Here is a 22577-nt window from a genome sequence, read left to right on the forward strand (position 1 = left end):
TCGCATCCCTTCAGGTTTCTAGAGCTGTGTTCCAGGGCTCAGTCATTTACCAAGGGAGGACCGTAGCGCACCAGGAGAAATAAATATATTAAATAATTGAAAGGCTTGTGTGACTTTGAGCCCAAAGTACCCACTTGTGTTTGATTCACTGCTCTGGCCTTGCCTCCTGGAGAGCCTCAGCAGTGCAGAAAGGCTCTGAGTTCAGTCCCTGGCTTCCCCAGCTTGCATTGAGAAAGATGTCTACCTGAAACCCTGGATAACCTCTGCCTGTCCGTGTATTATTATTATTATTATTATTATTATTATTATTATTTATTGCTTATACCCCACCCATCTGGTTGGGTTTCCCCAGCCACTCTGGGCGGCTTCCAGCAAAATATAAAAAATAATTTGGAGCCAAATGGGTCATTTATTTGCTATGAGGCTGCTTTCTATGTTCCTAATTCGGCTGTGCCTGGGCATCAGATGGGATTACATACAGCGGTTCTCAACCTGTGGGTCCCCAGATGTTGTTGGACTACAACTCCCATCATCCCTGACCACTGGTCATGCTGGCTAAGAATTATGGGAGTTGTAGTCCACCAACATCTGGGGACCCACAGGTTGAGAAACACTGGATTAGAGCATTAGAGGCCACGCACTGCATCGCTGCCTACATCACTGCTCTGAGTTTTCTACCTTCCAGCCAACAAACATGGCTGGGACAAGGACATGCAGAAACATTTAGGTACTGAAGGTAGGTAATTCTCTCTGTTATGCACTCCAAAAGTAAACTTATTGGGGTATGAAAGAGTGAAGCGTTTCTCTAATTTTAATTCAGAAAACGTGTGCCTCAGCTATCAGCCGGAAACACTGTTCCAGAGGCTTAGTCATCATCACGCTTCCTTGTCACTGTCACCTTTTAACTTTTTTACTTGCTTAGCAACTTCCACATTTTCCAGCATCTGTCTGTGAACTACAGGTGTCCTATGCCTGAGCCTTCCAGAGACATTGGTGCTGAAACAACAAATTGCTTTCATAAGTTGTGCTAGGTCTATTGGTCCTGCTGGACAGAGCTCTGTTACTTTGGCCGTCTGCCCATTCCTGGTGAACTTGATCTGACTTCTTGCTCCAGCAGCCCAACTGAACTCAGTGATGGGGGTAAGGAGACAGTATTCCAGTGAATGCAGCTGACAATTTCGAAAGCGTTCTGCTTTCTCTTGAGTTAAAGTTCCCCCGCTTCAAGTGTTAATTGTATTAATCAAACTTGATGTTAAATATTGCACCGTGCAAACTGGGATACAAGAAACCAAGAGGTGAAAAACATAATTGGCCTCAAAGGATGTCACCTTTTCTTCTTGTCTGCATTAACCTGAGAAAAGGTAAAGGTAAAGGAGCCCTGGACGGTTAAGTCCAGTCAAAGGCGACTATGGGGTTGCGGCACTCATCTCACTTTCAGGCTGAGGGAGCCGGCATTTGTCCACAGACAGCTTTCCAGGTCATGTGGCCAGCATGACTAAACCTCTTCTGTCACAACGGGATGGAAACCAGAGTGCATGGAAACACCATTTACCTTCCCACTGCAGTGGTCCCTATTTATCTACTTGCACTGGTGTGCTTTCGAACTGCTAGGTTGGCAGGAGCTGGGACAGAGCAATGGGAGCTCATCCCGTCGTGGGGATTCAAACCACCGACCTTCTGATCGGCAAGCCCAAGAGGCTCAGTGGTTTAGACCACAGCGCTACCTGCATCCCATTAACTTGAGACCTATCCATTAATTCAGGTAAGATGTTTTTAAAAATAAGCAGCACAGCAAAGAACCAACATCTGCAACAGCAAAACCACAATATACCCTTGGACATAAAGAGTTTTTTCCACCCTTCATATACAGTGGATATCATTTGGTGAAGTCTGGGAACACCTGATGGTGTAAGGATTGATGAAAGTAAGCAGCTGTGGACCTGGTTGGTGTTTGGTTGAGAGATCACTGGAAACCATGGAAAGTTCTTGGAGGTTTCCATGGAAGAGGACCACACTCTAGCATGACTAAGAACAGAATCTAGAACAGAGATATGCAGATAGGTCCCTGTGGACTATTCAATGGATAGAACCAATGGCATCACCAGGGAGAGGGAACAGGTTTACTCACTTCCTCAGCGATGTCCCCACGTTCTCTGCTTCATTATAACCTATGTAAGTGAATGTTTCCTATTCATGGAGTTGCCTAAGTTCTCATTGGCAGGGATTTCCCTACCTGCCTTGCTCCACCTTCCAGTCTGCTGCTTTTAATTGATGCTATGCGGGTGGCGCTGTGGGTTAAACGACAGAGCCTTGGGCTTGCCGATCAGAAGGTCGGCGGTTCGAATCCCCGTGATGGGGTGAGCTCCCGTTGCTTGGTCCCTGCTCCTGCCAACCTAGCAGTTCAAAAGCACGCAGTGCAAGTAGATAAATAGGTACCGCTCTGGCGGGAAGGTAAAAGGCGTTTCCGTGCACTGCTCTGGTTCACCAGAAGCGGCTTAGTCATGCTAGCCACATGACCCAGAAGCTGTACGCCGGCTCCCTCGGCCAATACAGTGAGATGAGCGCTGCAACACCAGAGTTGGTCACGACTGGACCTAATGGTCAGGGGTCCCTTTACCCTTACCTAACTTTATATTTTACAGTTATGATTTTGATTCGGAATGCTATTTTAGTTTTAATGTAGTTATTTGCATTCCCCCCTCTCTCATACCCACACTGCTAGCTAATGTCCCAGTTTTGTGAACCATCTTGAGAAGAGTTGATTAACCCTGCTGCCCTGCCCTCCCTTGGGAAGAAAGACCAGATATAAATTAAAATAAATAAATGGTTAAGAATTTCATACAATTATTACTGGTTATATTTCCGAGCATACGATTACTAGGAGGGGAAACATGGCAGCTGTTGTTCATTCATTTAAACAATTATTTTATTTGAATAAATTATTAAGAGCGAATTTTAGAAATTTCAGAAAAGAATATGCAGTAAGGCATATTAAACTAAGCAATTATGAACATGCATTCCAAGTTTGGATTGGTCTGAAGAGGGTATACAAAAGATTATTGGGAAGGATGCAAGTTTTTAGATAACTTATATAGAATTTAACCACCAAGTTGAAATTCAGCATTTAGTTTTGGAAATGAATGAACAACAGCCACCATGGTTATTCTCTAATAATCATATGCTGATAAATGTAACTAATAGTGTTCAGGAGCAATACTTGTATGAAGTCTTTTACACGGTAATCAGCTCAGAAGGTCAGAGCACTAATGACAAACTGGAAATTAATCATGGCCCCACAGTTACTATTAAGGCAGTAGAGAATCTAATTTTGCAACTGACTAATGATACGTTTCCAGGTGAGGACAGTATTCCTTGTGAAGTTTTTTAATGTAGTCTAGTCTGATGGGATCCACCTCTTATGGTCAGTGCCTTGAGTTTAGAAAGTTGCTTTCCTGTGCATGGAACTCAGATGCCACTGTTTATATGAGCGGCAGTAGTAAACTTTCCAGTTGAAGGCCTATGAGTTACAACAGATATTTTGTAAGTAAACCTGAGCATCTGCAACCCCATCATTCTTATTTTCCTAGACACTAAGGTCCAGCAACAAGGGCCTTCTGGTGGTTCCGGCACTATGAGCAGTGAGGTTGCAGGGAACCAGGCAAAGGGCCTTCTCGGTAGTGGTGGCCTCCCAGAAGATGTCAAGGAAATAAACAACTACAGTAGTACCTCGGGTTACAGATGCTTCAGGTTACAGACACTTCAAGTTACAGACTCCGCTAATCCAGAAATAGTACCTTGGGTTAAGAACTTTGCTTCAGGATGAGAACAGAAATCGTGTGGCAGTGGCACGGCGGCAGTGGGAGGCCCCATGAGCTAAAGTGGTACCTCAAGAACAGTTTCAGGTTAAGAACAGACCTCTAGAACAAATTAAGTTCTTAACCCGAGGTACCACTGTATCTGACTTTTAGAAGACATCTGAAGGCAGCCCTGTATAGGGAAGTTTTTAATGTTTGATGTTTACTGTGCTTAAGGTTTTAATTGTTGGAAACCACCCTGAGTGGCTGGGGCAACAGACTCCGCTAACCCAGAAATAGTACCTCGGGTTAAGAACTTTGCTTCAGGATGAGAACAGAAATCGCTCGGTGGCAGCGGGAGGCCCCATTAGCTAAAGTGGTATCTCAGGTTAAGAACAGTTTGAAAACAGACCTCCAGAACGAATTAAGTTCTTAACCTGAGGTACCACTGTAGAAGGTCCAAGTCCAATCCCAAGTATCTTCAGGTAGGGGTAGGAGAGACCTATGCCTGAGACGATGGAGAGAGTGAATTTGTTGGATTAGTGGTCAAGTCAATATAAGGCAAGTTCTGTGTATCTACATTTTGTGTGAAGCACAATCGGGATTTAGCTATGGTTACTTTACAGGGACTCAGGTGGTGCTGTGATCTAAACCACGGAGCCTCTTGGGCTTTCCGATCAGAAGGTGAGCAGTTCGAATCTGCTCAATGGGATGAGCTCCCGTTGCTCTGTCCCAGCTCCTGCCAACCTAGCAGTCTGAAAGCATACCAGCGCAAGTAGATAAATAGGTACCACTGCAGTGGGAAGGTAAACGGCATATCCATGCGCTCTGGCTTCTGTCACAGTGTCCCATTGCATCAGAAGTGGTTTAGTCGTGCTGGCCACATGACCCAGTAAAGCTGTCTGCGGACAAACGCCGGCTCCCTCGGCCTGAAAGTGGAAATGAGCATCGCACCCCATGGCCGAATTCGACTGGACTTAACCATCCAGGGGTCCTTTATCTTTACCTTACTCTACAGTAGGCAGCTGCTTAGTTTTCAAACATCTTGATCCCTAAATATGTTAAGTTAGCAAATTTTCATTGACCTGCAGGCCTTGTTAATTTAAAAGCTTCTTTGGATATGACTGACAACAATTCTGGGATAAATTGGCAAATGCCAATCTGGACCACCGCTTGCTGCTGCTAGTAAAAACACGTCAGAGAGATACCGACCTCAGATTTTAACATCTTCCTCCAGATTTCTGACAAATCATATTCTAGCAAAACTAAGGAGGGTGTGTATTCTTTGCTTTTTCTATAAATGATATTGGAGCAAACCTTAGCAGAGATCATCCCCGCTTGCCAGAAGGGGGTGAGGGTGGAATTAACCATCAATATTTTATTTATGCAGACAACACAGTGCTTTTGCCTCAAACTGAAATAGATCTCCAAATAGACTGTCAGTAGTTCTTTGCACTTATTGTAAAAGAGCTAAAATAGCGTATGGAAAAAACTCCAGTGTAGCTGGTCTTGCAGTAAATGATTGCCACAGGTACAGCTTCTTTTCTCCTGAAGAGCTGCTATTTAGTGCTGTGGTCGTCCGGAAGGTTTGATTCTGATTCAAGTATTGTAGCTGCATTGATATGGATACACTTTCTATCTGTTTGAGGGGGGCAGGATTATCAGCAGGATGCGAAAGCTCCTGTTCAAGCTAGCTGGGCATCTAAACGTGCCCAATGAAAGCTATAAATGGTTTCTCTGTCACTGAGGAAATTCAAGTTGGCCATGAGTGTCCTACTCATGGGACTCACATCAACCTTTTCATCACAACAAACCTGGAGGATGTGAAGCAAGACCAGTGAGGTGTATTGGCTGGGGAGAGGTACAGTGGTACCTCGGGTTAGGAACTTAATTCATTCTGGAGATCCGTTCTTAACCTGAAACTGTTCTTAACCTGAGGTACCACTTTTGCTAATGGGGCATCCCGCCGCCGCAGTGCCACCAACGCACAATTTCTGTTCTCATCCTGAAGCAAAGTTCTTAACCCGAGGTACTATTTCTGGGTTAGCGGAGTCTGTAACCTGAAGCGTCTGTAACCTGAAGCATCTGTAACCTGAGGTACCACTGTAGTGTATTTTGGGAGAGGCTACAGTGTGTTTCTTTTTTTGTTGTGGTTTGTGCTTTTATCTACATTAACCTTTTACTTTTGACAAAAAAGATATTTAATAATAAATTTTGTATACCTTTTCCCCCTAAATTCCAATAAAATCTATTTTTAAAAAAAAGTATCCTGGCCATTTAGTGCCCTGTGAAGATACGACAGCCTTGAACTAGAGTTGTGCGCAGAGGGCCTCTTGAAGTTCTCATTTGTGAGCAGAGAAACTGGGAGAACCATTTCATTAAACATCTCCAGTCAAGTGAGAATTTCTCCACCAGTTTCTTGAGGGTGGGGCCCTTTTTCACCAGGGTTTTTGTTTGCTGTTGGTTTTTGCTGCTGCTGCAAATGCTGCTTTGTTATACAGTGGTACCTTGGGTTACATACGCTTCAGGTTACAGACTTCGCTAACCCAGAAATAGTGCTTCAGGTTAAGATGAGAACAGAAATAATAATAATAAAATAATAATAATAAAATAATAATAATAATAATAATAATAATAATAATAATAATAATTTATTATTTATACCCCACCCATCTGGCTGGGCTTCCCCAGCCACTCTGGGCGGCTTCCAACAAAATATTAAAATACAGTAATGCATCAAACATTAAAAGCTTCCCTAAACAGAGCTGCCTTCAGATCTCTTCTAAAAGTCTGGTAGTTGTTGTTCTCTTTGACATCTGGTGGGATGGCGTTCCACAGGGTGGGCGCCACAGCCGAGAAGGCCCTCTGCCTGGTTCCCTGTAACTTGGCTTCTCGCAGTGAGGGAACCGCCAGAAGGCCCTCGGCACTGGACCTCAGTGTCTGGGTAGAACGATGGCGCGGCAGCAGCAGGAGGCCCCATTAGCTAAAGTGGTGCTTCAGGTTAAGAACAGTTTCAGGTGAAGTACGGACCTCCGGAACGAATTAAGTACTTAATGCGAGGTACCACTGTACTCAGCCAAGTTTATATTTTTGGGTGGGTTAGTCTAGAGCTCCCTTCAAATCTCTGATTCTACAAAATAGAAGCTCCACACAGTGCATAACCTGAGTGAGCTCATGAGAATATTCTGTTATTGATTGGACTGTCCTATTTTGACAGCCTACACGAAAAAGTCACCCTCCCACCTGCTTAAAGGCATAAGTCTAAGGGTTTGTGTGCTGGTCCCGGGGGGGGGGGGGTTAGCGTGCGGCGTGGTCTAAGTCCGGTCCTAGGTTGAGGGTAAGGAGGCTGTCCATCAGGGGCGAAGCAAGATCCAAAGCGAGGAGTCGGGTGTGGTCAGGAACTCAGGAGAGCAGGTCAGGGTGCCAGCAGGAACAGGTAACCAACAAGGTTGTTCCCGCAACCTGGGACTGGGCGGGCTAGCCTTTATCTCCTCTGAGGCATAGGGCGGTCCTGGCCCACAGGTGACTCGCCTCTCCTGGCCTTAAGGCGAGCACTCCTCCTGTGAGAACTTAGTTCCCTCCACCTCTCTGCCCTGAGCCTCTGCAGCTCCGGAGAGGCTGGAGGGTTACTGGACCCAGAGGCAACCTCCTCCTCCCCTGACGGGGCTGAGAGTGGAGCACCTGCAGGCAATGGGTCCTCCATCACCTCCAGAGCCAGAGCGGATTCAGCTGATGTCTGCTCCTGAGGACCCAGCACAGGTGAGGACCCTTCAGGCTCAAGCCCCAGCCCCGGCTCAGCTGGTTCTGGAGGTGGGGACTCCTGTGCAGGCTGGGATTCCTCAGGTTCAGCCTCTGAATCTGATTCCCAGGCCATCACAGTTTGTTTGTATCCCTAGATCTGCTGGAATGAACAAGTTAGAATGTGGTGTATCTTCAGCTCAGCCAGCTAGTTTCCTAGCTCAACGTTCTGGGGCAGGGTGGGGCAGACAAGACAGGCTTACACTGGATCCTTAGTCCATGATTGGTCACGTGACCTGACAACCTGGTGGAATGCATGGCAGCAAAAAGGCTAGTGCCAGTCAAGCTGTATTGTAATAGCTTGTTTCCGTTCTGCCAAGCTTAGACCAGCTCAGCCTAAATGGAGCTTGGATTTGGTATACTTTGAATCAGCTTAATTTAACTTGGCATGAATTTCGCTGGCTTCCCATATTTAAGAGATTGCTCCCTAACATGCACAAACAGGGCAAAATGCTGAATTCCTATTTGCTAATGATCACAAGGAGGCAACGGAGCAAATAGTTATACTTGCCCTGTCAGTATCAAAGCACCATCGAATGTATTTCAATACTATTGGTCCTCTTGATAAAGGGATGTGCATTTGAGATATGCAGATTGTATTCATGATATCCAGATAAACAAATTCATTTCTGGGTTAAAGGGGAAACCAGTTGAATTTTTGAAATCTTGAAAGTTACTATTAATATGATTTATTTTGGTTGTTATTAGTTGTAGTCACACTCCATGGCTAAACAATTAAAACTGAAACTGAATGTGGAGATAACAGAGAACGTAGCCAACTATGGCTCGGTAGTACAAGCTCTCGCCAGAGTTATTTGGATGCTTATGCTCTAGACAGGAAACTGGATTACTGACATTTTATTATTGTAGTTGTATTGTGCTTGGTTGCTGTTCAGATTCTAGCTACTGCCCTGTGATTAGGACGACAGTTGTATTGTGTATTCTGCATTTGTTATGGCCTATGGCTAAAACAAATAAGAGTGAACAGACATAACTGAACTGAGTAGGACAAGATCTAATTTGCAATCTGGTTATCCTGTTATCAGAGATGGATCAAAGCCCAGCTAGAGCGCCACTGTTCCTCTTGCTGTAGAACCCACCTGCAGCAACACAGCCATGATGATGGCATGATATCCTTCTAAGGAGAGAAAGAAAATGCCCTTCCACAGATCTAGTGCATTCATGATAATTTGCACTCATGGTGGTATCAGGGCAGTAAGGCACAATTACACTTTCCATGCCATTTGTGACCTGTGAAAGTTTTGGGCCAGTCAGATGGCTTCATTTCCAGACAGTGCATGTCCCCAGGGGAAGAAGAATTGGGTGCAGAGGGGGCGATCCGCCCCGGGTGTCACCACTGAGGGGGTGACAAAATGCCGGGCTGCACTCACCATGGGGCCTGCAGCATGCCTGAGCCATGCATCTTTCCTGGGAGAGACGCGGTGGATTGGGTGTGCGCAGGCTCCATGGTGCCCAAACGGTCTGCCTGCTGCCTCTCCCCCACCTGTAGGGTGAAGAAGAAGAAGAGTTTGGATTTGATATCCCGCTTTATCACTACCCGAAGGAGTCTCAAAGCGGCTAACATTCTCCTTTCCCTTCCTCCCCCACAACAAACACTCTGTAAGGTGAGTGGGGCTGAGAAACTTCAAAGAAGTGTGACTAGCCCAAGGTCACCAGCAGCTGCATGTGGAGAAGCGGGGAATCGAACCTGGTTCACCAGATTACGAGTCTACCACTCTTAACCACTACACCACACTGGTGGCTGAGTGGGAGGAGGCAGGCAGACTCCAGAGGCCCCACGGGTGTGCCCCGCCCTTGCCCCGCCCCTGGACGCGCCTCCCCAGGCGCCTGAGTGACTTCCTTCACTGCTGCGTTTCCCATAAGACCCTGCTGAAAACCTGCAACTTTTTATACGACAAATGTTCTAGTTGGTGTGTGTTTTTTGTGGTGCTTTGGCATAAGAGTGTGCGCACACACACCATTCCCTTCAAGTGTCCCATTTTAAGCGAGACATTTCAGATTGATAGAAGCTGCCCCGGCTTCTGAGCTCAATCCTGAATGTCCTATTTTGGCTCCTGTGCTCCAGCAGCAGCAGAGCGTGGGACCAAATGATGCACGTTTTTTGTTTCCGTGCTGTGGTGCAAGTTAGCTGGCTCACACTGAAAACCAAACCAAAAACCAGAACCAAAAGAGGTTCTCTTACCTTTGCCCTCACTCTTCTTTCTCCTTCTGCCACAGCACTTCCAGAAGGACATCTGCAGTACTATTGATTCTGTTCTGTGGTAAAGGGCATATGCCATATGGTGAGAGCTTTTGCCACGTGTTAAAAGATAAGGTCTACCCCAAGAAAAAGGGACGCGGGTGGCGCTGTGGGTTAAACCACAGAGCCTAGGGCTTGCCGATCAGAAGGTTGGCGGTTCGAATCCCCGTGGCGGGGTGAGCTCCCGTTGCTCAGTCCCTGCTCCTGCCAACCTAGCAGTTCGAAAGCATGTCAAAGTGCAAGTAGATAAATAGGTACCGCTCCGGCGGGAAGGTAAACGGCATTTCCGTGCACTGCTCTGGTTCGCCAGAAGCGGCTTAGTCATGCTGGCCACATGACCTGGAAGCTTTACGCCGGCTCCCTCGGCCAATAAAGCGAGATGAGCGCTGCAACCCCAGAGTCATCCACGACTGTACCTAATGGTCAGGGGTCCCTTTACCTTTACCCCAAGAAAGGCTGAGTGGCCGAGAGGAACATTTCTGACAAAAGGAGGAGTCTGAGAGGAAAAGGAAAACTGAAAGCTAGACAGGGCAGGGATAACAACAGGAAGGCTGAAGTTCATATATCCAGTTTAAATAAGCTTCTGTTTTTAGTCTGCAAACCTCTATCACTTCATTTGTGTGGAGAAATTATCTTGTTTCCATTTCCCTGAGGGTTTGTTTTACCTAACAGCTATGTGAAGTTTTCTGTTTGGCAGAACATTCAGTCATGTGAACTCCAACCTGGCAAGGCCATGGCTTGCCACCTCCATGAGAGCAAGGGCTCAGTTGCGTCTTCTACCGACAGAATTTGAATTACAAGCCCAACTGTGTGGACCAAATCCTCGAGGGAGATGTTCACTGTCAGCAAATATGTCAGCACTGCAGTAGAATGAAAAATAGCACCACATCTTTGGGCATTTTAAGTGATATCCTTCTGTTTACACTATTAGTTCAATCAACATTACTTTGCTTCTTGCTAAAATAATGACAAGGGGAAAACGTTTGTTCAGACTGTCTGAGAGAAGAGGGAAATGATGTTAGGCACAGAATGGGAGGAAATTATGTTGACTGATAACAAATATAATTAGCTCTGAATTATTTTGGTTGTTATCACTATCATTCTAGGAATGCAAAAATATCTTCCAGCTTTCTCCCCTTCTTTCCCTGAGCCACAATTCTTTATCTTCCATTTTCTCTCCTATCCTTTTCACCCATCGCACCATGAAAGTGGAGAAGATGGAAGCAGTGAAGATGTGGTTTTGTTGGGCCCAGTTTTACATTTTTGGTGCCTGGGTAGAAGCTATGACCAGTTCTACAGCCCCTCTCACAGAATTGTGGTTCTTGGCCCATGTCCTCCTTCCTTGAACGCTTATTTGTGTGCCTCTCAGGTGCTATAAGGGTAATTTCAGCGATAGAGAGTCCTGTAAGCATGTATGCCCCATGAAATTCCATGGATCTAAATCTCACAGCGGGATGCCCACTGCAGACATTACTGTTATAGCACACAAAAGGTGCAGATGTGACCGAGGATGTGAACCAAACAGCGAGCATGTGACTGAACGGGTAGGGTTGGAAGCACAAGTCTATGTGCTATGATCTATGTGGGGCTGTCCTTGAATACTATTTGGGAATGCTAACTGGTTCAAAACATGGGAACTCTGCTGTTGATTAAGATTAGCCCTTACCTGGGCTGAATTTGGCTGGCTTGAGGGTCCTCTCAAATTAGAAAGGCAGTGATTTAAATCCATAAAGGTGTGTGTGTTGGGATGGGGACTGAAATATGGTGAATGATTATAGTGGGGTAGAGGGTGTGTACCATCACAATTCCTCCCCCCACCCCCTTTTAAAAACAGGGATTGGAAGTTTTTTTAAAGTATCTGTAGTAGAAAATGACAGAATTTCTAAAAGGTCAAGTGTAACCTCGCTGTCCTCAGTGCACACATTTTGGAAGGGAAAAATTGATGGGCAGAGCTTCTGCCACAGCTACTGTTGGCTCACCTCTAATCATACCAGAACAGTGTATAAGATTATAATAACATCCATTGTTTTTTTAAAGGAAAAAGGGTACCAGTACTCACCATGAAGTTGTTAACAGCTGGAAGAAATGGTGCCAGTACTGTGTGCCCTTGAATACCCCCAGAAAAAAGCATTGAGAACTGGTAGCCAGTTGGCTTTTAGGCACAATTCAAGGTATAATAATAATAATAATAATAATAATAATAATAATAATTTATTATTTATACCCTGCCCATCTGGCTGGGCTTTCCCAGCCACTCTGGGCGGCTTCCAACAAAATATTAAAATACAGTAATGCATCAAACATTAAAAGTTTCCCTAAACAGGGCTGCCTTCAGATGTCTTCTAAAAGTCTGGTAGTTGTTCTCTTTGACATCTGTTGGGAGGGTGTTCCACAGGGCGGGTGCCACTACCAAGAAGGCCCTCTACCTGGTTCCCTGTAACTTGGCTTCTTGCAGTGAGGGAATGGCCAGAAGGCCCTTGGAGCTGGATCTCAGTGTCCAGGTAGAACGATGGGGGTGGAGACGCTCCTTCAGGTTCCTACCTTTACAGATGAAATGGCTTGCAACTAGGGTACACCAAGGAATGGTTTCTACCATTCCACCCATCTTGCTAGTTAGCATCTCCCATGTGCTCTGGCTCTGGGAAGGTCTGAGGCACCTTATGAGATCTTCCATCAAGGACAACAGCCACCAGAGTGTAGACTGATGCTGAGAGATGCTGCTTTAAGTGACACCCCAACTCTATGCATAATGTACTGTTCCACCCTATTGTTTCAGCCTATGGTCCTGCAAAATCAAAGGTCACCTCCAAATTTATAGTTTGCCAAAGAAAATCAATTAAACTCCTTTAACACAAAACCCATAGTTCAGAAGCTCCAGCGGCATAAATTCCATTCACTGACTCCCATCATGCAACCCTTAGTTATTTGATTTAGAGAAAAATGGGGCAGTGTCCTTTTACCTCGCAGTTCCCAGTGTTTAACGAAGCCTCTAAAATTTAGTCTTGTGGAGTGGAAAGGTTGCCTTCCATGTATTTCATCCGAACGGCTAATTACAGAGAAGGTGGTTTATGTTCATAAAACCAGATGGAAACCCATGTACAGATCTTTCCCCTCCTTGTGCTCTTTTCCTGCCTAGAGTCTTGACGCTGCTGACAGCTTCGAGGGTCACCCAGCATGAATAAGTCACCTGGACCTGGGAACCAGCCAGCTAATGTAATGGACTGTCAATGTGTGTCCAGATCGACAGCAATCGATGGGGCAAGCTTAAAAAGAATAATTAGAGGCGACGCGAAAGAAAGACTCTGAATACAGTGAGTGGAGTACAATACAGCTCATTAGTGGGCTTCTGAGGCCAGCGTCCCTTGCCCTTGGCAGTACTAGAGGTCCCCAGCTTCCTTTCTCTGGGCTTTGGGCCATAGGAACTGGAGGGTGGCAGGCAGAATTGTTTGTTCAATTCCTTCGCTGCATTTGGCTAGCACAAGCTGCTGGCACCATGCAGCAGTCATTTGTAGAAAGGCATTCATATACAACGTGATTGGCTGCTCTGCTCTACTCTCTGTAGCCAATTGCAAGTCATTAGAGAGTTCTCCGGCAGTCTTCATTGGCTTACCGTTGCATCTGGATGAAGCTCAAGATGCAGAATAGAATTCGACAAAGGTGCCCCTGGCTTGCTAGCCTCCTCCGTACCCAGGGGGCAAACTGGCATGTTATGACCTGAAGCCTCTTTCTCTCTTGCTGCCGCAAGAAAAGCCACTTTGGCATGAGGAAATTTGTAGTGGACCAACAGGGAGTATGTGTGTACTCAAGCCTTGCCCCACACACAGTTTTTCTGATCCAGACTTTCCTCAAGTTGCTTTCCACCACATATTCCCTAAAGGAGCAAATGGCAGCTAATCACTTATATGAATTATTATTAAAGTAAGTACGCGGGTGGCGCTGTGGGTTAAACCACAGAGTCTAGGACTTGCCAATCAGAAGGTCGGCGGTTCGAATCCCCGCGACGGGGTGAGCTCCCGTTGCTTGGTCCCTGCTCCTGTCAACCTAGCAGTTCGAAAGCACCTCAAAGTGCAAGTAGATAAATAGGCACCGCTCCAGCGGGAAGGTAAACGGCGTTTCCGTGCACTGCTCTGGTTCGCCAGAAGCGGCTTAGTCATGCTGGCCACATGACCCGGAAGCTGTACGCCGGCTCCCTCGGCCAATAAAGTGAGATGAGCGCCGCAACCCCAGAGTCAGTCACGACTGGACCTAATGGTCAGGGGTCCCTTTACCCTTTACCTTTAAGTATGGGTATTGTGGGAGATTGCTAGGATGGGGTCCAAACCCAACAACCTCCCCTGGTTTTCACAATTTCTTGGTACAGTGGTACCTCGGGTTACAGACGCTTCAGGTTACAGACTCAGCTAGCCCAGAAATAGTACCTTGGGTTAAGAACTTTGCTTCAGGAAAAGAACAGAAATTGTGTGGCGGCAGTGGGAGGCCCCATTAGCTAAAGTGGTGCTTCAGGTTAATAACAGTTTCAGGTTAAGAATGGACCTCCAGAACGAATTAAGTTCTTAACCCGAGGTACCACTGTAATGGTACCACTGTAAGGGAGAGCCTCAGCTCTCCCTTAGCAGACATACTCATTTTGTTGCCATTTCCCTTTCTCCATGCTGTCATTTACTTCGTCATAGGATCAAGGTGGCCCCTACCTGCCTTGCCTTGCTCCCTCGTGCTCATGGCATTTCTTTTCAGATTAAATGTGATGCCAGGGTTGGAGATAATCCTTCTCCCTGGTTACAGGTCTGTGGCTGGAATAAACAGTTCCTTCCTTCCTGTGGTGCCAGAAAGTTAGAGAACCCAGGAATTTGACTTTCTTCTGTTACCTTGTAATGGGCATGCCATCGTAACCTAGCTCAGGAGTGAGAAACCTTCTGTCTGAGGGTCAGTCTCTTCTGAGCAACCTTCCAAGGACCACATGCCAATCATGATGGGGCGGAGGCAAAGGTGGGCGGAGCAATTAATGTAAATTGTACCTTTGTGCTTGCACACAAACACACATCCCCTATCATCCATCAGGAGAAGCAGAGGGCATGATCAGATTCCGAGGATACTTTCCAGTCAGGCAAAGTCATAGAATCATAGAATCATAGAATTGAGGCGAGGAGAGTAGCCCACACATTTGCCCGCTGTCATAGCGCAACTTCTTTTGTTATGGTGGTCCTTAAGTGGCAACCATGATCATTATCTCACAAAGAAACTGACTAGTTCAACAACTGAATCCTCCATTAGATCTTAACTCCTACTGGGCACAGGAAGAAGGGGGTGAGGACGCCATGCAGACCGACCACCCCACAAACTCACAACAGTATCGTAATGCTGTTCCCTAGTTCCCAACCTCAACTGCAAGGAACCCCGTAGGTGTGACCATATGTGTCTACATCAGAGAAGGGGAAGCTGTAGCCCTGTGGTTGCTGTACTCCAGCTTCCATCAGCCCCAGCCAGCATAATCAATAGTCGAAGATGATGGAGTCCAGCAACATCTGAAGCGTCACAGGTTCCTCATCCCTGATCTATGTCACCAGGTGTCTTTGCAAAAAGAAGTCCTCCCTCTAGGTAACCCTAAGCCATCATCATGATAGGCATTTTGCTTGTTCTTAAGATAGCACAGAGAAACGTATAATTATGTGGTTGTAATGCTGCTCTAAATGACTAGAAAGGATGGATATAATTGAAAAGGGAGAGTGCATCTATGTTATCTGACTTATGGACACCAGCTAATATATTCTAAGCATCAAAGGAAAATAGAAAGAGCACAAATAGACTAACCTCATCAATTACATCAAAGCAACCAGATTTCAGAAATGGGGGGGGGGGGGGATATTGAAATGTGAATCAAAGATGCAAACCTTCTCATAGGTGAGAAGAAGAATATGTGCTCTTGTGTAATATAGCCTGCATGACTCAAATGCTTGTCTTCTAGTATCCTCCCATTTATAAAATGGTGCATAATTTCAGTTGTCCCTATTTATCAGGAATAGTCCTGTTCTATGACACATCTTTCATGGGCTGCAGAGCCTGATCTCCCTGGGGATGCCCTTGCAAAATGTTGGGATTGTGGTAAACTAGAGCTACCGTTCTTCTAGTTTCAATCTCCCTTGCTCCTTAAACTTTTGAGTTGGGGATGTGTGCATTTTTAAGCCGATATTTCCATCTCTCCACGGATGTGCTATATAAGGTTTAAAATTGATTGCTGTTAATCTAGCTGACTTTTTAGGGTTTTAGGATTGCTTTAAAGGCTTAACAAGTGGGACTCTGCAGCAAAGCGTTACAGAATGGAGTGCGGCTGTTGAGATTTTTATTGCTATTCCACCCAGTTTTCTGCAACAATCACTCAGCCTCCCATATGCACAGAATATGCTCAGTCTGCATTGGGCTGTTCAGGTTCTCCTGTCCCCCATTCAGTTTTGTTTTTGTGAATGTGGGGGATTGACACCCAATCCCAGCTTCTCTTAACATCATGGATTTCTCAATTGACTTCTATGGGCAGCTATCTCTTCAGTCCTGGATACATTTTAAAATGGCTATTCAGTGTAAACCAGAAAAATAGCCTATCTAGACAATGGAATAGTTATCTCAACCTTTTTCTATATACCGACATGCCTTCTTTTCCAGCCAATCCACTCTGTTCCTCCTCCTACCAGCTTTGTGTTCCCCAGCAGTCAGCCAAGCAAACAATTCAAGCCCGCTGAATGAATTCTGTCCTCACTGAGCTGTTTTGAGGTTTACCCTTTAGAGGGTGCTTTTAAAAAAAAACTGGGCAAAACTACTTTACACTTCTGGGGGTTTCCCTGAGTCTGTTGCTAACTCTTGTGTGTGTGTGTGTGTGTGTGTGTCCACATGCTGTTGTGGCTTTGTAAGTGCTTGCCCTCTCCCCTAAAAGATCAGAAATAGAATATAAAGTGTTTGCATTGTGCTCTTATTTCTTTTCTTGTGTGCTCCTTTGAGTGCTCTTTGGCAGACAGTGCCCCTTGCAAATGCCTGAAATAAATATTAAATAATAATCCTCTTGTTTATCTCTTGAGCGCAGGCATGTGAGCAGCGTGACTCTGGGGCGCTGTGTAGTGCAAAGCCTGCTGTCGCTTGCACAGTCCATTTATGTTGACTGATTAATCACATTTATAGCCCCCCGTTTAAAAATAAAACAAATGACTTACAATGTAGTGAACATAATTGAATCGCAACTCAGATCACAATTAGAGATCCTAAAATCAACATACACTAAAAAGAAACACGAGGGATAAAACTTCAAGCCATAGAGCAAAATGGTACTCAGACCCCTTGGATCTAGTCCAACTCCTCAAAAGGTACCCCTGACAGTTAAGTCCAGTCGTGAACAACTCTGGAGTTGTGGTGCTCATCTCACTTTACAGGCTAGGGGAGCCGGCGTTTGTCCGCAGACAGCTTTTCCAGGTCATGCGGCCAGCATGACTAAGCCACTTCTGGTGAAGCCAGAGCAGCGCAGGGAAACGCCGTTTACCTTCCCAGCAGAGCAGTACCTGTTTATCTACTTGCACTGGTTTTGAACTGCTAGGTTGGCAGGAACTCATCCCGTCGTGGGGATTCGAACCGCTGACCTTCCGATCAGCAAGTCCAAGCAGCACAGTGGTTTAAACCACAGCGCCACCCACGTCCCAGTTAGTCTAACTCCTTAGTGTCTTCTTATAAAGCAAGAAACTTGCAGTGAGAAGGGTGTCAGAAAAAGTATCATACAGTGGTACCTGAGGTTAAGAACTTAATTCATTCTGGAGGTCTGTTCTTAACCTGAAACTGTTCTTAACCTGAAACTGTACCATTTTAGCTAATGGGGCCTCCCATTGCTGTCGTGCCACCGATTTCTGTTCTCATCCTGAAGCAAAGTTCTTAACCTGAGGTACTATTTCTGGGTTAGCGGAGTCTGTAACCTGAAGCGTCTGTAACCTGAGGTACCACTGTAATGGAAAGGTCTCTGGTAGCCACTTGCCCGAAGAGTTTGCCCATTCTCCTGAAGGACAGTCCAAACTAGATGTTACGGGAAGCATGTTTAAGAGTTTGTTTTTTCTCCTGTGTTCTGCCACAAAGCTTAGGACTTTGTAAGTCACCCATGTGCCAAACCATGTCATTCAGTTATGGAATTCTGTTTCTTGTAGAGATGCATAATGTCATTCTACTGATGAAGCTAAGCACGTGTGGGCTGGTAAGCAGAAGAGGAAACTTCATGAGAACCATTTTTAAGTTGCTTTGAGATCTTCTGACAAAGAATGGCATTGAGGTGTAATGTATTCACATAGCTGTCAAGTGTCCCTTATTTGAAGGGACAGTCCCTTATTCCAGCGCCATGTCCCGCTGCTGTCCCTTATTGATGGATGTCCCTTAAATGTCCCTTAAATGATGTCCCTTAAATTTCAAAGGAAGCAGCTCCTCTCCTTCCCTCCCTGCCAGCCAGGGAGGAGGGAGGCTCCAGCTGTGTTGCTTGGCTGTGTTGCTCACCCAATAAGAAGTCTAAGAACGACTGGGGGGTAGAGCTTGCATGCCTTGTGTGTGGCTAGTTAATGCAAGCTGAGGGTTTTTTTGAATGCTGGACGCCATTTTATTGCACATGCTGCTGCAAACTTTGCAGTGCAAAGCCAGGCCGGGGAGCCATCTTAAGTTGAGGCTGCATAGGCCTTGTGGTGCATGTGATTCAGATTCTATTCAGTTGAACCTCTGGTTACAAAGTTGGTTGGACAGTGTTCTCGAAGCTACCAGCATGAGTTTGACCAGACTGCAGGAGGACAGGAAGACTGGAGTGCCTGGAACAGGTGAGGCTGCAGGTCCCTTATTTTGGCTGCTGGTCCCTTATTTTCAAGGCTGCTGGTCCCTTATTTTCAAATCTGTAAGTTGACAGCTATGATCATTCATGCCACAAGTCACACTGAGTCCTGTGAATGGAACTGCATCAGATTCTTTACATCTACGGAGGTTCATATCCATACAAACATTCATCGTTTCCCATCCAGGAAGGAATCTATGCTTGGAATCTGCTTCCATATTCACACATTTCCCTTGCTTGGATCAGTGTGACAATGTTCATCTTTGCTCAAGTATTACCAATGGACATCCATTCATAATCTCTGGAAGATGGATGTATTTTATTTTCCCTTTTAAATCGCAGAAATCTGCCCTGTTTCAGCTTGATATGAAGATAAAATATATTGGTTGGTGAGCTATGACAAGGCTACAGTAAGGACACCGGCTGCCGGCATGATACATTTGCTCGTCCAGTACCTCCCAACCTTTCACAGGTGCTTGTGTTGTAATGAAGACAAATATATCCATTTATTTCTCCAGGTTTTAAGGAAGGTAAAAATAGAGCTATTACAATTAAAGATCCCTTCTGGCATTTATTTGTATATTACCTTTCAACCACATCCTGGACTATTCGTTCAAGGTCAAAATCACTGCACATTATGCCTGTATTAAGGGAGAGGAGTATATGGAGTCCACACAGAGACACAGATCTCTGCACCTTTAAAATACAGAAACTTGTGGAATACAAAATACTACTGTGAATACAAATACTTTTGTATTTTTAATCACCCTTCACTATAAGATCCCCACAACTACTCTATTCCGAACTTAAAATTGGAAAGCATAATGCTGGTGGTCAACAAAAGAGGTTTAAAGACTCTCTCAAGGCAAATCTTTAAAAGAATGTAGTATAAACACTGACAACTGGGAAACACTGACCTGCGAGTGCTCCAATTGGAGATCAGCCTTTACCAAAGGTGTTATGGGCTTAGAAGATGCTCAAACTCAGGACGAAAAAGAGAAGCATGTGAAGAGGAAGGCACGCTTGGCAAACCCTCACCATGATCAACTCCCGCCCAGAAACCTACGTCCCCACTGCGGAAGGACGTGTGGATCCAGAATTGGCCTCCACAGTCACTTATGGACTCACTGTTAAAACTGTGTTTATGGAAGATATTCTTTGTGGAAGAAGAAGACTATAAGGTCCCACAATAGGTAACATCTGGAAAAATACAATACAATACAATACAATACAATACAATACAATAAAAACACACCCACCCTATAATCTCATACAATAAAGTGCATATCAGCAAACCAGAGGATATACATGGAAACGTTAACAACACTAGATAACCTGCCAAAAGTTACAGAAAAGAGGTGTACCTTCAATGACTGCCTAAAGTTGGAAAGAGGTGGCACCTGTCTCACTGCTATAGAGAGTGTGTTCCACAGTTTGGGGACCATTACAGAGAAGGGTATCTCACACGCTACAAAACTCACACACACACCCTGAGGGAGACTGCACCAGAAGAAAAGCTTTTCCAACAGATTGTAATACCCTGACTGGCACATAGGGGTGGAGACACTCTTACTGAGAGCCAGTGTGGTGTAGTGGTTAAGAGCGGTAGTCTCGTAATCTGGGGAACCAGGTTCGCGTCTCCGCTCCTCCACATGCAGCTGCTGGGTGACCTTGGTCCAGTCACACTTCTTTGAAGTCTCTCAGCCCCACTCACCTCACAGAGTGTTTGTTGTGGGGGAGGAAGGGAAAGGAGAATGTTAGCCGCTTTGAGACTCCTTAAAGGGAGTGAAAGGTGGGATATCAAATCCAAACTCTTCTTCTTCTTCTTACAGGTATCTGTGACCAAAGTTGTGACTGGACAAACCTGTGTAGAGCTTTGGATTGAGTACATAAGAGAATAGCAACCAGTGCAGCTGTTTCAGGGCAGGTGCTTTCTCATCCTAATTGATGTTCCAGCCCAAAGACAGATGGTGGCATTCTGCACTAGTTGTAGCCTCTGGACCATCTTCAAGTGAGGCCTCAGAGGATGCCAGAGCATGGAGTACAGTGGCCATTCATGTCCAGCAAGGATAGTAGCTCCTAGTCAGAGAAACCACCTGGGCCTCAAGTAGTGTCAGGGACTGGGCAGAGGAGGAGGACACTGGAGAGGGAGGTGATGTTAGGGGCTGGGCAGAGGAGAAGCAGTGGTGGAGACCGCCTCTTCATCCCAACCCTTCCAGGGAGGAGGAAGAGGAGGAAAAAGACAGTATAGATTTATAACAGGAGTTTGCAGGAGGTCACAGCTCAGAGGCAGATGAGGGGGGAAGCTGGGGAAAAATGGGAGAGAAGGAACAGGCAGAGTCGGAGCAGTAGCTGGCTGACACATTGTCACTAGAAAGCTTTCCAGACCCACCATCTCCCAGAACCTTGCGAGTCTTAAAAGTAGGAGAGCAAAGAGCTGTAAGACAGAGGACACTTAGTGACACCAGTAGAAGAGATGATGGTGACGAATTAGGAAGTGGGAGAGAATTAAAAAACCTGAAGCATTTTTATTAGTGATTGTAGGGAAAGATCTGCCAAAAAAGCTGAAAAACATCTTCATGTATGCAACAACAGCTGCGATAGTTCTGGTAGCACAAGGATGGAAGACTGAAGAAACCCCAACTAAGAAACATGGCAAGAAAAATTGATGGACTATGCAGAACTGGCAAAACTGACATACAAGCTACGGGACAAGGATAACTGTGACTTTAAAGAAGAATGGGAACCCTTTACGAAGTATTTGAAGATACAACAAAGTGAACTGGACTCCTTGGCTGGTTTTGAATAAACATTCACAAACTTTTTATTGATAATAATCAGCTAGATAGTTTGAGGATTTATACAACTGTGTAACATTCAGAAAACAGCATTCTTAGAGAAATCAAAGACTGGAACTGAGGGAAGTCGGGGGTGGGGGTGGATGGGTTCTGTTGGGGGAGGGAGGAAAAATGGGGGGAAATAAGGATGATATGTTTCTGGATAATATGTTTTGTTTTAATTTTGAATAAAAGTTATTTAAAAAACAAAAAAGGAAGTGGGAGAGAAGGAGGGGTGGAGATTCACTCGGGACAACGCCATTCTCCAAGAGGCTGGGTTCTATAGCCTCTCTCTGTAATGTTTGAAATAAAAAAGGACTGTAAGACACTTTCCCTTGTTTTTATACTTCCCTGCAAAACCAGCTGGGCGCCACTGACAGCACCCTGAGAAGATTGTCCTTGGGAGGGTCAGGATGGGGAGACGGACTCCACCACTCCTCCTCCTCTGCCCAGTCCCTGACAAGTGGCAATAATGACTCCAGGATAGACCCCCATTATGTATCTATTCCTTCTAGTTGAGTGCAAGCTCATCCAGAACAGGCCACCTCATGGACCTGATGACTTGGGACACATAACACGTTTCTTTTATCTGGATTCAGCTTCAATTCGTGGATGATGAAGAGACTGAGATGTATGCAAAACGCCTCTGAAGAAGGGCCGCCTGCTAAAGAAAGGATCCCATAGATTCCCTGAATAAATCTTTAAATAAATAGAGCCCCCAATAAATCTTTTAAAAATCAAAATGTTTGTAAAAGACACATATTTCTGTAATTTGTTAGTTCAACCTTTTTCTCTCAGCACTGGCTTGAAACGTATCTTTTCTTTGTCTCAGAAAGACCTCTTCCTCCCAAAACATTTCATGAATCTTGAGTTAATTATTATTATTTTTAAAAAGCCAAACTGTAGCCTTATTGGAGTTCACCGATTGGGTCTGCGTTGCTCCGGGACAGGAGGAAGGAAGTCAAATGACACCGAGTTGGTTCAAAGAAAGAGTTTATTCTGCTCTCCGGATAGCAGAAGGCACTTGTGTGGTGAGTCCACAGCAAGTCCAAAGAAAT

At 45.3% G+C, this 22577-nt stretch overlaps 1 long non-coding RNA gene across 2 annotated transcripts; it reads left to right on the top strand.

The window, feature by feature from the left end:
* Window positions 1–2047: 2047 nt before the first annotated feature.
* On the top strand, window positions 2048–22231 carry LOC308484958. 2 transcript variants are annotated; one of them, XR_013990233.1, is made up of 3 exons: window positions 2048–2172; window positions 12989–13163; window positions 22035–22231. It is a non-coding gene; the product is annotated as an uncharacterized lncRNA (long non-coding RNA). The 2 variants fall into 2 exon arrangements; XR_013990234.1 differs by lacking the exon at window positions 22035–22231 and adding an exon at window positions 18021–18110.
* The last annotated feature ends 346 nt before the right edge of the window (window positions 22232–22577 follow it).

This window comes from Podarcis pityusensis (assembly GCF_964106645.2).
Source record: "Podarcis pityusensis genome assembly, chromosome: 9".
In the NCBI taxonomy this organism is placed as follows: Eukaryota; Metazoa; Chordata; class Lepidosauria; order Squamata; family Lacertidae; genus Podarcis; species Podarcis pityusensis.